Below are 13,240 nucleotides of genomic sequence, written 5' to 3'. Positions count from 1 at the left end.
CTCACCCTGAATGAACATTGTTCCCTTATCTGCCGTTATGTCTCAATACATACCTCCCCTTGCTGGCTGAATAGGTTAAATACTTAGAAAACCTGGAACATGGTAGGCCCTTGCTAAATGTGTTTCATTTGCAAGTGCACACTGACCATCTCACTGGCCTGCAAGCTCCTGGGTGAAGTGGTGCCCCACCCTTCCCCAGCCACAAGCGCACAGTGTACAGACAGCTCAATAAGGAGGGAAAGAAGAAACAACTTGCAGAGCAAGAGAGAGGCAAAGGATCTCTCAGGTGCTTCAACCCCCAGGCTGGCAGGAGCCTGCTGCATCCTCTCATCTGGTTGTAAAGCACCTGTGTTCATTATTTTAACAGTGATTCGTGATCAAACGATTTGGTGTTAATGTATAAATCCATACGGGTCCCACAGTCATTTGGCATTAATTACACAAGGTCATTATAAGGGCTGGGATTCCACTGGGTTTATTGCGTTCAGCAACTAACGACAAGACCCACTCAACCGCTTTGCTTTCTGTCTCTGCCCTGCCCCTCGTATCTCTGGAGGGCTGCCTTGGAGCAGGCTCACAGCCATCAAAGGATGGAGATTCAGACATAAGGAGCTGGGGGTACAGAGATGATTGACAGGAGGGCAGTTCAAAGAAACCCAGCCTCACCCTCCAGGAGCTGACACTTCATGAGGAAGGTAGAAGAGCTGTAAGTGACCAGGTACTAGCTTGGGAGCTCAGAGAACAGAATTCTAGAGGCTGTGCAAACCACGGGTAAGATGCAGCTCCTCTCTGTTCTCATCAGTTAATGAAGGAGCCTGGACATGCCAACCTTATCTTCTCCATCCAGAAGTTACCTCTTCTGTACCATTTAGACCTTAATTCACACACCGGCTCCCCCATCCCAGACTGATCACCCTCTGTGAGCCACACCCCATCCCTCTGGAGCCTCTCTTCTGTTTGGTTTTTCTTTATGAGTTTACCTGTATGTATAACTATCTGTTTGCTAGTGTGTTTCTATCCTCTTTTCCCTATGAGCCCCACCACCACCTGCCCAGACTGATAGCTTTATCCATCCAATCTCTCACTTCACCACCAGCTCCCACATGGCACTGGGCAACGGTAGGAGCTCATTTCCCCCATTAACTGGACCACTAGGGATGGCTAAAACCCTTCCAGATGACAGTTGTGCCCAGAAATGGAGGGCCACTTGTGAAATAGGTAGGTTGGGACTCGAACCCCGGAGGGCTATGGAGAATGGCGGACTGAGTACTAAGGGGTAGAGAAAGGCAGGCGGCCAGAAAAGAGTGGGTGCATACTGGAGAAGCCACCATGGTGAAGAGCTCAGAGCCTTGGCAGCGGCTACATCCTCAGGCTTCTGGCCAAGGCCATTTGGAGAAGCTATATTAATAACCACATTGCAAGAGGACAAGTCCCTTCCAAGGCACTGCCACGCACACCGCTCCACTCCATTCTCCTGCCATCCCCTTGGCACGGGGAGGGGGACGTTCTTCACTGTTTAGACACAAAGAGCTGATAGCACTAATTGTTCATTTGAGTAGTGCTCCCTGGTCCCCACAGCAAGTTCTCTGTATAGACAAGCAAAGAAAAGTTGGCTCAGGGAGTCATGGGGCTTGTCCCTGTCATTTCCCCTGCAAGTGGCCTAACTACCTCAAACTCAAAACTTTCCACAGCCCAATGGTCTGGTTTTTTTTTTTTCAGATAAAGAAACTGAGACTGAGAGCATCCATGGCTGGTAATGACATAAGTGGGCATATGTACACATATATGTATATATGTATACACTCACGCCTATTCTTACACATGTATGCAGATACATACACATATACGCAGAACAGCCTACGTTATTTGTGGAATCAGACTGAGATCTGACGAGATCAGGGAGGGGGCAACCCGCTTCCAGACTGAGCATCAGAGGAGGAGTTGCCTTGAAGGATGTTCTGGGACTCCTAGCATCTGAATCTAACACTCAAAGCTGGAAACAAGGCTGGAGAAGAATCCAGTCTCCGCACATCTAGTCTGGGTTCTCTGTTCCCGAACTCCCTGCTTTTTTGTCATAATTTCCAACTGAAATAGCACGTCAACACACATGGAACAGGCTCTCAATGGACTCCTGGAGCAGGCAAAGGCAGGAGCCAGAAGACTTAGGCAGCTCGGGTGTCTCAAATGGCCGTTGTGACAGGTTGCAGTGTTGGGGACCAAGCAAGCTGAAGACACTAATTCTGCAGCAGGGGCTTTATTGCAGCCAGTAGCTTCCACATGAGCATGCCCGAGTTATCAGTTCTTCCCATTGTTTGACGAAAGGCCAGACGTGTGGCTCTCGGTTGGAAATTCTAGAACTCTAAATGCTGGCATTTAAATAATGTAAAGCACTGCGTGGGCCAAACAGAACGTCTTGCAGTGAGTTTCTTTGTTTTAACAGCTTTATCGAGGTATAATTGATATGCAAAAAAACCTGCACATATTTAACGGTACAGTCGGATGAGCTTGGCCATATGCGAGCTCCCGTGAGACCATCCCAAAATCAGATCTAACAGAGAGAGAGAGAGAGAGAGAGAGAGAGAGAGAGAGAGAGAGAACTCCTGTATCCCTTTACTTAGGCTGTGTGTGTCTATAATAAGAACATTTAAGCGGGGGGGGGGGGGGGTGGGGGGAGCTGCCCTCTTACCAAATTTGCAGTGGCTACTCAGAACTGCTGAACAGCCATAGAACGTATTCAGAACCTGTATTCTCACTGAGTGACACCTCATCACTCCCTCCCCATCAACCCCTGGTAACTTGCTCCAACCCTCATGTCACCAAGAGCACTCTCAGCTTCTGTAAGTTTGACCTTTTAAGCACCTCACATAAAGCAGGAGCAAAGAGACTAGCCTGCATGTGCGGGGTTCTGGGGTCCATCTCCAGGGTCACGTGCGCGTGCACACACATGGATACAGATGCACACACATGTGTATACACATGCACACAAACACACTGACTCCTGAAATCACGCAGCCCTTGTCTTGGGACTGACTTAGCTTAGCCTACTGTCTTCCAGGCTCACCGCCACTGGGGCAGATGACGGTCCTCTAATTGTCCACTGTGTATGCCACATTTTCATCGTCTGACAACACATCTCTACCTGTAGTGCACAATTTTACATTTTTAATTAAGCAGAAAAATTAGCTCTGTTTGGACCTCTATTGTGGAGAAGCCAAAACAAACAAACAAACAAAAAACCAAAAAACAAAAATAAACCTTAAGCTGTCCTGGGATCACATGCAATAGAACCCAAAAGATTATAGGTCTCCCCCTTCCCCCCAAAAAAATTTCCAGAGTTCTCACTCAGTTCTTAAGCCATTAGCCCTGGGAACAGGTTACAGGACGAAGCAGTGCACTCTGACCTCAGAAGGTCTAGGGGCACAGTTTGCATAGTTTTAAGTTCCAAATCCTCAGGTTTCATTCAGCCTTGACCAGGTCTCAGGAAGTCAGGGCTGCAGTCCCACTGAGATCAGAAAATTCCCCCCAGAAGAGGCTCAGATGCCCCTCCAGGCACCCTTAGAAGCGTCCCACCTGCTCCCAATGCCCCATCTTCCGGCCGCTTAAAAGGCAGCCCGGTGGCACAAGCCAGCTGTCACTTAGGCACTTATAGGCAGAACCGAGGAAAAACCAAACCACTGTTATTACACTTAATAACCAGTTTCTAGCTCATCAACTCATTGGCGTCTGACAGGCGCTGTTAGGGTGACAGCACCTTTGGCCTAACAAGTCAGCCCAGGAGGGAGGGGCCACCAAATGATGTTGACATCGGTCTCCTTCCTCTCCTGCCCAGTGCGGAGGACACCCACCCCAGGGCAGCCGAGGCTGGCCTGCCCTTTGCCCCACATGCTCAGAAGCCAAACAACGACACCCAGAGCACCCAAAGCACACAGACTGTGCCACTGGGGTGGGAGCCATAGGGAGGGAGGGACCAAGCAGCTAAACAAAAGCAAGCAGCCAACAGCAGGAGGCCTGACAGGTGCCGTTCAGGGTTGGACACCTGTTTGGATCCCAGCTTGACAGTGTGGTCTGTGAACAATGTGTTTCATCTTCTCAGCCCCAGTTTGTTCATTAATAAGAGTGGACACCTCACTGGAGAGTGTGCCTACACCAGCCCCACCCAAAAAAGGACTGTGACAGACTAGGACTATGAAGGACGAGGGCTGGGGCTGAGACAATAGAACACTTGCATAGAATGCATGAAGCTCTAGGTTCCATCATCTGGTTTATACCTATAATCCCAGCACGCCTATAATCCCAGCACGCCTATAATCCCAGCACGCCTATAATCCCAGCATGTCTATAATCCCAGCATGCCTATAATCCTAGCAGTTGCAAGGCAGGGTGGAGGATGCGGGGATGGGGGGGGGTAATAGAGACAGGAAGAAAGAGTTCAAGATCATCTTTGGTTACCAAGTGAGTTCAAAACTAGCCTGGACTACATGACTCTGTCTAAAACAAAAGGCAAACGTGCAGATGATGAGAGCCAGGGAATGCTGGGAAGTAAGAACTAAGAAATACGTCTCCTTGGCCTAATCCATGGAGGTGGGCTCAGGACTATCATTAAAAGAGTGATAATCAAGCCTGCCGTTATCTTCAGGGTTCTCTGTTTAGAGATGGGAAAAGTCAGAGAGGTAGAGTAACTTACCCAAAGGTAACCCAGCAAGTGAGTGGTAGAACTAGGCCTGGCAGGTAGGCAGAGAGAATAGAGTCACATGTCATAGCCATCTCTGTCCCTTCTGCCTCTGTCCTTCCCCCACAGGATTAGCCATGGTCTATGGTTCTGCTCCTGGTTTGCTCTGCTCTAAAACAGCAAATAACCCTGCGGGTTTAGTGGGCAATGTAGGAACTCCAGTCTGGGCTGGACTCTGTCAGTGTGCAGTGATTTACCTGTCGCTCTGGATGGTGGCCACAAGAGCCACACATTCAGTGGAACCAGGCCAAAGCCATAGCACCCAACCCCAGAGCTTTGAATAAAAAGGGGTAAACCCTTCCTGGGGCCTGGCACACACACCTGCCCACCTGCGGGCCCTGGTCCTGCCTGAGTCTGCAGTGTAGGCTGGGAGCAGTGCAGTGCCGCCATCTATTGGCCTCTCACTGAACTGCCTCTCAGCTGCCGGGCGGGGCCAGCTGGACCCCACCAACCGTCCTAGGGTCCTACCAGGAGCCTGTGATGCCCGCCCGGGAGAGGGACACTCAGTGACCACAAAAGGCAGCTTAAGACACCAGACTCACCCAGGGACCCACAGAAGATTCCTTTGCCTTTGGAGATGGTGTGGTCCCAAAGTCCCAGGATTCTGAGGTTGCTGGGTGGGCAGTGCACCAAGCACAGGGAAGAGACAGAGAGGAGGTGAGCTGAAAGGGTATCACGGGCTTTTAACAGCTCAGGCCCATGCTGCCCCTGAAAAGTGGACGTAGGAGTAATGGTTTTGTGTGTCTGTGTGTATATGGCATGTATGTACTATGTGTGTGGTGTGTGTATATATGTATATGTACGTGTATATGGCATGTGTGTGCATGTGTAGTGTGTATATGTATGTATTGTGTGTGTATGTGTATTTTGTGTGTTGTTCGTTGTATGTGTATTTTGTGTGTTGTGTTTTGTGTGTGTATGGTGTGTTGTGTGTATATATGTGTGTGTACATGTATGTGCGTATATGAGAATGTGTATGGTGTGTTTAATGTGTGTGTTTGGTATGTGTTGTGTATGTGTATTGTACATGTATGTGGTATGTGTACATGGTGTACATATAGTGTGTACAAATATGTGTATTATGCATATATACACGTATATGTGTATAAACATGTGTATGCATGTGTATATATGTATGTGGTACATATGGTGTGTGTGCATTTGTGTGCATATGTGTGTCTCTGTATGTGTATTTATATGTATATGTATGTACATGTGTGGATGTGTGTACATGTATGTGTGTGTGTGTATTTATCTGTGTCTGTGTACATGTGTGTGCAGGTCAGAGGTCAAATCCAAAGACTTCCTTAATCACTCTGCACTTTGCTTTTCTGAGACATGGTCTTTCACTGACTCTGAAGTTGGTGTGTTTGGCTAGACTGGGTAACCATTGAGTCCCATGGATCCTCCTGTCTCCACCTCCTCAGTGCAGAGGTATGGTTGTATTCCTGTTGCTGGCTTTTGTGGGGGCACTGGGGATCTGAACTCGGGTCCTTGGGCTTGCCCAGCAAGTGCTTCACTGACTGAGCCATCCCTTCCCCCACCTCTTCCTTTTCTTTAAGCTTAATTAAAATTCCCTACTTTTCTACAATGCCCATCTGGAAATATAATTTCTGTTTGTAAATCTGTCTCAAGGCAAATTTGCCTTTAAGTGGAGACATAATCATCTTAGAATAGAAAGGGACAGCCGGGCATGGTGGCGCACGCCTTTAATCCCAGCACTTGGGAGGCAGAGGCAGGCGGATTTCTGAGTTCGAGGCCAGCCTGGTCTACAGAGTGAGTTCCAGGACAGCCAGGGCTACACAGAGAAACCCTGTCTCAAAAAACCAAAAAAAAAAGGGGGGGGGGGACATGCTTTTTCCCAGCTGAGGGGAAGTGGCTCAGAGACATCTCCAACATGCCAGCAGTAGCTGGTGGTGACAGCAGTAGCTGGTGGCTGAAATGAACTAGAACTTCCCATGAAGAAGGAACCTCTCTTGAGAGAACAGCAGAGCTCTCCCTGACTCTAATGCTGGAGCTGTCACCTACAGCACCTGGTTTTCTGCTTGTAGTCTGTCTCCTACGTTAGGTGTCACAGGAAATTTACAGTCCCGTGTGCTAAGGTAGTCTTGGTGTCTCTGATAACACGCAGTAAACTTGTCCGTGCATACATGCTGAATGAGTGAATGGATGACTTTGGGAGAATGTGAGGCCTGCATCCCCTTTAAAAAGGCAGTGTTGGAGGCGTGCTTGCCCAGCATGCACAAAACCCTGCACGTGGTTCCACCCCAACCACTGAAGAAACCAGGCATGGTGGCACACACCTGTAATCCCAGTACTTGGGAGGTGGAGGAGAGAGAATCCAAAGTTTGAGGTCATCTTTGGCTACATAGTAAGTTCAAGGCCATCCTGGGCTACATGAGACTGAAGAACAAAAGAGGCAAGGAGGAAGGGAAAAAGAAAGAATAATGACCATTGTGATGAGAAGCCAGGTAGCATGAGAGGTTGAGGGATGGCCAAGGGCTAACACAATTACTTACATGTGCTTAAGTACTCGTAAAGGAGGTAAGATCAGCAGAACTGCGTGGATCACCCTCCTCTATATCCAGGTTTCTGAGTCATGCCAACCCCTGGTTCTGGTTCTTTGTCTCGTCCTGGGAATGGGACAGAAGCTAGGGAGAGCCCTCTCTAGAACCAGATGGGATTCACTGGGGTCAGCAGGCCTGGGTGGGTGAGAAGTCCATCCAGAAGTTTCCTTGTCCCTGTCTCCAGGAGACCTTGAATCCCACCATATCGGCTCACCCTCCCAGGTTTTTAATCTAGAGTCACACAGAGAGAAAACTCTAGAAATGGTAAAGCCAGAGGAAGATGGCGAGGAGGCCCAAACACATACAAAGTCTCATCTTTGGAGTCCTCTGAACATCTCTGTAACTAGAAACATAAAGATGCGTTACGCTAACAGTTTTCAACCTTCCTAATGCTTTAACCATTTAATACAGTCCCTCATGTTGTGGTGACCCCCCAACTATAAAATTATCTTTGTTGCTACTTCATAACTGTAATTTTGCTACTGTTATGACTCATAATGTAAATATTTTGGGGGATAGAGGTTGGCCGAAGGGGTTGCGACCCGCAGGTTGAGAACGGCTGCATTAAGCTGTAATGACCACATTGAACAATGAAGTCCCACCTACTGTGTCTAAGTACAGACATCAATGCCTAAAAGAAAAATGAATTTTTTCAACAGAGGAAATAGCTAAATAATTCCTGAAAGAAAAATATTAATAATTTGCCTGGGAAAAAAAATTCCCTCAAAAGGTTTCTAGAAGAAGCTTTTTGTTGCCTAGTATATTACCAAATGCAATCTGTCAAGATGTCCAGAAGCCCTGTGCACCTCCCTCCGAGCACAGACAGAATGGAAACACACCCATACTGTGTGCCTGCTGTATCCCAAGCCCTGTACTGGGGTCCTGGGATACACTGGTGTGACGCAGGCAGGGCCACCTATAGATCGTGGGCAGGGGCAGCTACAGAAAGGTTCTGCCAACAGACAGCTGATCCAGGACAGCTCATCTCTCAGCTCTTGCCTCTGCTTTTGTCGGGTTTGTCTGTCACAGGGACATCCTAAGGTCTGCTGTGTCTTTGGAAACTGAGGTTGGAAACTGAGCTAGTCTGGTGTCTTGTTCCCTCCTCTCTCCAGCACCTCATGTTCACACACGGCCAGAACTGAGCTTGCTTTGGACCTTGCTTTGGACTCTCGAACTTCGTACTTGTTGCTAGGCTACAAAAAGCCGGCTAGCACCAAACCCTAAGGAGTGCACTTGCTGGGAAGGGTGGGGCCAGGAAACCTAAGACAGAATCTTTGTCTCTGCTTTCAGAAGGAGAAACACGAATTCTAACCAGAAGAGCACAAAGAGAAAAAGATTCAAGGCAAGCCCAGAGAAATCGGAGAGGTAAAACCAAGAGAGATGTGGAGAAAAAAGAAAAAGGAAGCAGAAGCTGGGGGTGGGGGGTAGGGATGGGGGGAGGGATGAGAGAGACAAAGAGATGGGGCTATAGGACAGTTTATAGTCCAGGGCAGGAGAAAGAAGCCTTAGAGAAAGGGAAGATCATGGAACCAGGGAGAGGGGTAAGCCTCTGTCTCTCAGGCAGCCCTCAGTCGTTCCACCCTCTCTCACCCACCCTCAGCAATGGCTGAGGAAAGAGGAAGAGAGGCAAGAAAGAAGGCAGAGGCAGCAGTAACCTTGGAGACAGAGCTAGGGAGATGGGTGAGGGGAAACTGAAAGGAAGAGGGCTACAGCCCTGCAACAAGTCCCTCTACCAGGAGGGGTGGGTGACAGACAGACCCAAGAGAGTGGTTTAGATGAGGTGGGGGAGGGGAACCAGACAAAAGATTCCAGGAAAACCTAAAGAAGCCCAGGAGTCAGAATAGAGAGAGGTTTTTACTGAGAATCAATTTAAGGAAGAAGGGGGGGGGGCGGTGAGGACAAAGCAGGAACAGAGGAGGAGCCGCCTCAGGTGGCAGGGCTCAAGTGAGGAGGGGCAGGGGGTCAGCATTGGGCAGAGGAACACAACAGAGATATGGTCAGGGTGGGCTGGCAGGTGAGCCGAGATCCTTGCCTGAGACCCTCTGGATTCATTCCTGCAGCCACCAGCAGCAGCTGGGCACACAGAGCCCCAGGTTCTCAGCGGCCTGACACTTTACATTTGTCAGTACCCCCAGTGGGTGATGGATACTTTGGGGAAAGGAGTGTGGGGACAATAAAGTGTGCAACTCCCAACGTTGGTGGGCTGATATGAAAGCTGAGGTGAACACACACACACACACACACACACACACACACACACACACACACGCATAAAAAACGGCAAAGTAACAGTGGCCAATGAGAGAAATCAATCATCCCCTAGGGACCAGGCTTGAGCCAGGTTCTGGAGCTGACTGGAACCAGGGGATGTTTGAGGGAGGTAACCCAGCAGCAGACAAGTTTGGGGGTCTTTAGAGACCAGGATCTGCTGGGAGCAGCTCCACGACCTTGGACAGGTTCCTTGGCTCCGAGTCTCCCTCCCTTCATTTCCAAGAACTGTTTAAGGGTTCCTGTGCCTTGCCCAGCTCCATCAGAGGCACTCAATGACTATAATTCTAAGGAAGGAACAGATGAGCTGCAGGTCTGTCAGAGCTACATGGGGAGACCCTGTCTACAGTAAAATAGGCAGAAAACACTGACCTACAGTAACAGCAAGTAGTCAGAAATGAACTGGAAACTGGGGTACGCCTTCACCGAGGCCTGAACAATAGCAGAGTCTGGGTGACTGCAGGCTGAGACACAGCCCAGGTGGTTTCAGAGAGGAGCCTTCCCAGAAGCACTTGGAAGAGGCCTGGCTGGTATCTTACTGAAGGCTTCTGGGCTTATCTTTTCCAGTAGAATATGTGAAGGGGTGGTGTTTTTAAATCATACCCACATTTATTTATTTATTATTTATTATGTATTGTTTGTTTGTTTTAGAGACCAGGTCTCATTCTCTAGCCTATCAGTCAATGTTTGGGGCAGTGGGACTATCTGACCACTGTATAATATACACACACATCTAAGCGTCATGTTCACCCCACAAGCTGTACAGCCATTAAATGTCGACTCGAATATACAGTAATTCAACTATTTTTCATGAATCTTAGTTCCCCTCTGATTGAATGTGACCAGTCTTGGTGACTTACTTATAACAAAAAAACACATGGCAGGATGGAGAGGGTGGCCTCTAACCCCGGAAAGTCTGAGACATTGCAAGGACTGGGTACTTGGTGGTATGCATGCGGCCCTGGGTTTAATCCTGTCTCTAGCACTGCCAACAACAATTCATTCATTTAAACAACAACAACATTACAGGGGCTGGAGAGATGGCTCAGAGGTTAAAAGCACTGACTGTTCTTCCAGAGGTCCTGAGTTCAATTCCCGGCAACCACATAGTGGCTCAGAACCATCTGTAATGGGGATCTGATGCCCTCTTCTGGGTGTGTCTGAAGACAGCTACAGTGTACTCATATATATAAAATAAATATTAAAAAACATTACAGCTCCCTCTCTTGGACTCCTGCACTCTAGGAGAAGTCATGCTACGGAGACAGGTATCCTAGAAGTCTGTATTACAACAAACATACACCAAGGAAAGATCATCTTGGAAGCCGGTCATAGCCAACCCTGCAGGGGACACCACAGCCCTGGCCAGAATCTTGTCTACAACCATGCAAGAACTGCCGAGCCAGAACCACATAGCTGAGCCACTTCCTGGCCTGATTATATAGGTGACACATACCCATGCTGTGCTGAGAACCTTTCTGCTGGGGTCATCTGTTACACAGCAATGGCTAGCTAATTTGAGGCTGAGGGTGGGACCTGGATCAACCCCACCCCACATGTAATTGACCTGGGCTTGAACGAGCCGAGCCTGGTCAGTGTGCAGTGCAGGGGTTGGGGGGGGGGGCTGTCTGGCTGTGTAATGCTCGTGGGCAGGCCAAGATAAAAGAGTATAGGGTGGCTTTTAGTTACCTGGACTCAGACCTTTGTCTTCTATGATATCTCTGCTTCAGGTTCTCAACTGTAAAACAGTATGGATGACCTGCCCTGAGAGATGGTGTCCATATGGTTTTCAGAGCTACATAAAAATCAAAGGGGGGAAATCTCCACAGCATAAGGACAAGTTGGGCCTCTGCGGCACACTGGGCTCCCAGCTCTGGACGCCAGGGGCTCAGGCCCCGTTCCTTTCTTCATTGTCCTTGAATGCAGCTGATCTTGGCTCCCACGGCTTCTGTTTCCACAGGGAATGTCTCCCTCAGGCTTGGGTGTTTTAACACCAGGTTACCAGCAGGTGGTGCTATTTTGAGAAAAGATACAACCTTTAAGAGATTGGACCCTCGCTGGAGGAAGCCGGTCACTGGGAGGTAGACCAAGAGGTTTGATGCTGGCTCTACTTACTGTCCAGCTTTGCTTCCTGTTTTGTGAAGACATAAGAAGGTGAACAGTCTCAGCTTCTACTCTTATAGGCACACTTCTCTGTCACAGTGTACTGTTCCTCACATCAGTAAGTCCTTTGTCCCCTAAGTTGCTCTTGCAGGCATTTGGTTTCAGTGACTACAAAGTAAAAAAGGTGTTCACTTTGACACGTTCACTATGCTACCTCTCCTAGCCTAAAAGCTCTTCATCTTTTTTGGCAGGGCTAGCCTGGGACACTGAAGTGGCTGGGAACATAAAAGGAGTCCAGGGCAAGGGCCTTGTAGGCCTTCCTCAATGAGCGTGATGACTGACAGTGTAATTCTCTCACTCAGGTCTACAGCACAGAAGGTTCTCGACAGAACAGAATTTTGAGATGTATTTTTATTGTTTTTAATTGTGTGTGTGTGTGTGTGTGTGTGTGTGTATGTGTGTGTCAGGGTCTGTGCATGTAAGTGCATGTGTCTGTGGAAGCCAGAGGCTCCAGATTTCCCCAGAGCTGGAGTTGCAGGCAGCTATGAGCTGCCCAATGTCAGTGCTGAGAACCAAACTCAAGTCCTTTAAAGAGCAATCTGTGGTCTTAACTGATCCATCTCTCCAGCCCCACAGCACAGACTTTAGCTCATGGATTCAGACCCCTCATTACTGCTTCTATTGCTATGATTAAAACACCATGACCAAAGCAACTTAGGATGAACATGATTTATTTCAGCTCACAAATGTTAAGTCAATCATCCAGGGAAATGAGGGCAGAAACTCAAGTCAGGAACCTAGAGGCAGGAGCTGAGGCAGAGGCCACAGAAGGGTGCTGCTTACTGGCTTGCTCCTAGGTCTTACTCAGCCTGCTTTCTTACTGCACCCAGGACCACTAGCCCAGGGGTTGCACTGCTCACAGTAAGCTAGGTCATCTCATATTGATCACCAATAAATAAATCATCAATAAAGAAAACGCACCACTAGACTTGCCTGGCTTATGAAGGCTCTTGGCTTGATTGAAGTTCCTTCTTCCTGAATGACTCTGGCCACCACAGAAATTCACTCACTTTCTGAAGTCTCCACAGGAATTACTTGTTGGGAATCTCAGGAGAGTCTGATATAGGGCAGTAATCTTCCCTCCTCTCTGTACATCTTCCCTCGCCCCCTCCAGCATTCTGCAGTTCTGCACTCACCGGCACACCTCTCACACAAGTGTGTGTGAGAGAAAGAAAACATCCTGTGATAGTTACCCACAGAATCCAGAATCACCCAGGAGACAAGCCTCTGGGCACACTGGTCAGGGGTTATTAGATTATGTGAACTGAGGTGGAGAAGCACACCTTAATATGATTGGGAACGTTTCATGGGCTGGAGCCTCAGACCGAATACAAAGGAGAAAGCCAGGCTGTAGAGATGGCTCAGGGTTAGATGGCTCAGGGTTAGATGGGAGTGTGTACTGCTCTTACAGAAGACCTGAGTTCAATCCCCAGCACTCACATCAGGCAGCTCACCTGCAAACCCCATCCTACACTGTCTCTGGCCTCCCTGGGCATCTGCACTCATACGCGCA

The sequence above is a fragment of the Arvicanthis niloticus genome, chromosome 26, assembly GCF_011762505.2.
Source record: "Arvicanthis niloticus isolate mArvNil1 chromosome 26, mArvNil1.pat.X, whole genome shotgun sequence".
In the NCBI taxonomy this organism is placed as follows: Eukaryota; Metazoa; Chordata; class Mammalia; order Rodentia; family Muridae; genus Arvicanthis; species Arvicanthis niloticus.
This window is presented reverse-complemented; position numbering follows the sequence as displayed.